Source organism: Gallus gallus, chromosome 1 (assembly GCF_016699485.2).
Source record: "Gallus gallus isolate bGalGal1 chromosome 1, bGalGal1.mat.broiler.GRCg7b, whole genome shotgun sequence".
Lineage (NCBI taxonomy): Eukaryota > Metazoa > Chordata > Aves > Galliformes > Phasianidae > Gallus > Gallus gallus.
The window spans coordinates 55020175-55025172 of NC_052532.1; the positions used below are offsets into that span (position 1 = coordinate 55020175).

Genomic DNA, 4998 nt, shown 5'->3' on the forward strand with positions numbered 1-4998 from the left:
TTTTTTTAAGAGCTTTTCAGAGTTGTCAATTGAATTTAGATATCTGTTCTCAATGGATTGTGTTGTGGAGAGGTAAATATGCTTTTTGTCACTGAGAGGTTCTTTAAAGGTAAAAGAATTCTTTGTAGGAGCCACAGCCCTCAACTGCAATACTTTAATTGCCTTTAGCAACAGTGGGACGAAACATACAGTGAAAACAAGTGAAACTAAGGTAAAGACAGCCAGTGGAAGCGAGGTGGCTGTAGTGATGTTGCCTGCAGGTCTTGTGTTTTGGTTTGGACGATGTCATTGTCACATGTTTGGCTTAGATTTGAATCTGAATTTGGGCTATAGCTTAGAGACTATCCATGCAGCATCTACCCGTAGCTAAGTTATTGGGTTATTGTGACCCATAGACTGGATCTTGGGCCAAGGCCAACATTTCCAAACAACTTAGCATCCATCTCTTTGGAGAAGGCAAGTGTGAAGTCAGAAATTCATGCCAAGTGGTGGAAACCAGCAGAAATACCTTCTGAAATCAGCTTTCCAAAGAGCTGAGGAAATGCCCCTCACTGCAGACTGAGGCAGATTGCCTGGAAGTGGCTTGCACAGCCCTGTTTGCTTTTGCACTGGCTGGGGAGATAAGTGTTTATGGAGCCATGGAGGCAACACACAGCTGGACCTTGTTTGGGGCAGGCACTGGGTGGAATACAGGAGATTTGCTGGGATGTGAGGCAGCGTGGGCTAAATGTGCACAGTGGCCATCACCTTTATTAGAGTAATTCTTGCTAGCATGCAAAAAATTGGCAGAGAAAATATCTAGGTGAAATTTTTTTATTATTATTTTAATTATTATTATTATTTTTGCTCAATTTTCTTTCTCTTTACTACATTTTTTTAAAAAAGTCTCTTAAAGGACCTTTTGATTATTAGAATATTTTTTCATATATCTTTTCTTAGAATAACATGGAAAACCAAGACAATTATGGGAAAATAAGGGGTTCATGACTTATGCTTATAAACTTGTTAATAATTGGAATCTGATAAAAATCTCTTTGCCTTTCTTTAGACTTATTTATAGCAATGCCTTATGACAGATTTGACTGAAACTGAATCCAAGCCAGAGAACTGGGACCCCTGTTTTATTGGGCAATTGTGGCCTCTAAGACTTGGGATGGTACGGGTAAGCTGAGGACTGCTTCCTTAAAGCCTTCTTAACTTTTATATACGGTGTTTACATGCTCATAAAAATGCATCAGCTTGTATATAGGATAGTAAGTGCTACCAATTCCCTCAATAAACTGCTGGTTTATCCCAGTTTTCTAGTTCTTTTTCTTATCTGATCTCAGCTCATGTGTACGTTTTTTTTTTTTCTCTGATCTCTCAGTTTGTCTTAGTTACACATCTCATGGCTTGCTGAATGAACACTGCCCTTGTTTTGCACTTGTTTCTGAAGGTTTTATTGCTTGATTTTGAGACCTAAATGCTCTTGGCTAATTAATAATGCAATTACTGTGGTTTTTTTTTCCTCCAATATTACATAAATTTGTGTACACCCTGCCTCTGGATTTAACTATGGCAATATACTTATACAGATCAGATAGTGTGTTTATAGACACACTACATTGGGGAAATTTGGGTGAAACCTATGAGATACTGCATAAAGATATTTTGTGTGCATATTCTTACAATTTCCAAATCAATCAAAAATTTCTAAAATTTCACTGAGTAGGAGTTTTATTTTTCTGTCAGTGAAAGGAAAACCTAGGAAGACCCTACTGACACAAACATTCAGGTTACCATGCAATTACTACTGGTGAAAACTCTGAAAAAATAAAGATCTGGTATAAATTGCAACTGGAAATATTACTCATCTGTCAGGCATTTGTGCAGGGTTTGGATATCACTTCCTACACTGACTAAATTTGGGAAAACAGTGGTGCTCATTGTCAGAGATATGGATGAAGAGAGGCCAGGTGCTGGTGATGCTTGGGAGACATCAAGCATTGGCAGGTGAGAGAAAAAAGAGTCAAGAGTGGTGAAGTTACTTTGAAATTATGGCACAAATTTTGAAATTGATGTGAAAAAATAAGATGGGACAACAGCCCAATATATATATAAATCACACCAATATACTTTCAAAGACAGGGCAGATGCAATGTTAATTTAAGAAACTAACGTTGCCCAGAGAGGTTGTGGATGCACCATCTCTGGTGGTGTTTAAGGCCAGGCTGGATGGAGCCCTGGGCAACCTGATCTAGTACTTGATCTAGCAGATGGCAGCCCTGCCTGTGGTAAGGGGATTGGAACTTGATGATCCTTGAGTTCCCTTTCAACCCAAGCCATTCTGTGATTCTGTGAAAGCTTCCCTGAGTCTAGAAACATCTAAGATGCTTTAAAGAGAGCTATCTGATCCTTACTTTTGAAAGTAGTCCAAAGTGTCCAATGACTTCCTTATTTATTTCTGATCCATATATTTACATCATTGTCAAGCAACCTTTAATATAATGGTTATACTGAAAATATTTCCATGACTGTCAAGCTGCATACACCATTTCTAAATACAGTGGAACTTCTGAGCAAATGGGAGCAGAATACAGACTCTTAGGAAAATATCTGAAGCTTAATTTTTTGTCCTGATCTAATGAAGATTACTGTGAATCTGATTGTGCTAATACTGAATTACTAGAATAGTGTCTCCGAAAATGCATGTTAACAATACAGGTCCATGGTCACTGTCTCCTATTGTGTTCCAGTTCTTTATGCTGAGGCTGACAATGCAATTGTTAGAAGATGTGGGTATAGTTTTTGTTGAGATTAAACAAACTCTTGCTGGATCTTTTTGACATTCAGCTGTTGCTGAAGATGTTAAAGCAAAAGTAAATGTATTAATCATTGGTAACAAAGCAGCCTAATCCATGCTGACCTACAATTTGTTTAGGATCCTTTGGAGCAACACAGAGATTAAAGTATATAAGAAAGAAGAGGTAAACAGTGTGTCAGAGATTAGAAGTGAAAAAGGAAAAGGCTGGCTTCCCCCAGACCACACACTGATAGTGGATCTTTGGTCAGTGATTGTTAGAAAATGTTTCATGTTTCATTTTCCCCTAGAACCTTAGAAACAGAAGGTTTGATTGGCACTTGTCATGGCTGATAGAGAGACGAAGATGCTTTGGTAAAAGGCAGAGGGAGGCAGCCGTGTCAAAAGCAAAAGTAGTCAAAGGATGATTCCTCCTTTCTGTGGTTTTGTCTCTTTCTAAATTATTCAAATCTGGGTGGCATCTGAGGATAACTGGCATTTTGACACAGCTTAAAGGATTGCCTCACTAACTCTATTGAATTAAGGCTGCCATCCCTTAAAAAATTTATAAAGGGGCAGATCTTCTATAATCTGATATGTATACAAAGTAAAGGCAGCTTGATTCAGATGTCTTAAATATTTTGGAAGGAGAGGAAGTAATTTTATTAATTTTGTGACGGATTGTCTTCTTCAGCCATCTGCAAGAGTGCTACTTATTGGTTTAAAAAAGCTTTTATTTGATTTTCTTTAGAATATCTATAGTTGACTGCAATGCATCTGGTGCTTACAAATCCAAGCCAGGCCAGCTGGATTAGGATCAACAAATGTAGGGAATTTTCTTGATCGAAAGAAGATACCACACCAACTGGGAATCTCCTCTATTGATGGTCCTCCTGATTATGGATTTTTCTTTTAGGGTCAGTTTTCTTTCTTTTTTCTTTTCAGAAAGCAACCGTGTCCCCCCCTTAGTGCTTTGTCTGAACTGTGCTGGCTGGTGTAAATGGGCTCCCCAGGGTTAGGAACTCCTCTGTCATTCTAAGCTGCCATTTTACGCTTTGGTGTCCTCTTCACTTATCCATAGCCAAAGCCAAATCCTGCTCACTCTGTTCACAGGAATCGTCCCACTGAAATAAATAATTGCATAAATTTAGCAGGATTAGATGTCCAGTGGCATTCTATGCTTATCAAAATCTCTCACCAAAACCCATGCTTCCCACACAGTTACAACCAGCATAACTGTCCGTAGTTTGCAGGAGAAGTATCATCTTGACTTTTTTATCAATGAATTTTCTTGTAACTTCTATTGAGAAAACCATAAGACTTAATGTCTGCTTCAGTTTTGCTTTTGTTTTTGTTTTTTAAATTCCCAGTGAAGAAAGCCTCTGGTTTTCTGAAAAGGCCAACTGCATTAGGCAGAGTCTTTGCATGTAGGGTGCCTAAGTGTTGCATGGGTCCTTCATTCCCAACCAGCAAAGATTGGCAAGCCAAAGGCTTCCTAGTGGACCGATTAAAGTTTCTTTGTCAAATAGAACGATTTGCTTTGCCACAGCTTTTAATGATAAAACGCTGAACTCTAGAAGTATTTGGCTGATTTTTTTTTTTTAATTATTATATTTATTTTCTGTACCATGCACTTTAGCCCAGAAGATGGCTCTTCCAGAATTTTACAAACAGGCATGTGCATTTATTATTCCAATAACACAGACCAAGGTATTTTTGCAAGGTTTCTAAGTGTACAGTGAAATGAGAACACTGCCAACACTGGGAATTAGAGGTAATCACCATTTTACTTGACTTGGCCAGGAAAAAGTGATGCTTTGAACTACAACATGGTATATTTCTTAACTGTTCACCTGGGAAGGGTCAAAAAAGATACACACTTAGTCTGTGCTCTTTTTTTTTAATTCCTCTCTGATTTGGTATAATTCTTACTTTTTCATTCCCTTACATATGAATTACCTTTTATCTTCTAGTGTTGGAAGAACCAATTGAAGGTTCTCATGGAGAAAAAGACAGATTTTGCACAAGAGGTGAGATTTCTGACCTCTCTAGAAGGCCTAAGGGTGTCTCTTCTTGTAGGCTTGGGAAGATGTCCCAGCCTTGATCACAGAAATCCCCAAGAAGCAGAACAGCAACAGGAAGAAGAGAAGAAAGAAGCACAAGTTTATTCAAAACTCAAAAAAGCTCAGATCTGCCTTGTAAAAGTACTTAAAATATGG

The 4998-nt window shown here is 38.2% G+C and overlaps 1 long non-coding RNA gene across 1 annotated transcript in view; it reads left to right on the plus strand.

The window, feature by feature from the left end:
• The window catches only part of LOC121109114, a 129838-nt gene extending 127965 nt beyond the window's left edge, over positions 1-1873 (plus strand). Inside the window, exon 5 of the long non-coding RNA XR_005844033.2 lies at positions 1049-1873. This is a non-coding gene — a long non-coding RNA (uncharacterized LOC121109114). The remainder of the gene's footprint in view (positions 1-1048) is intronic.
• The last annotated feature ends 3125 nt before the right edge of the window (positions 1874-4998 follow it).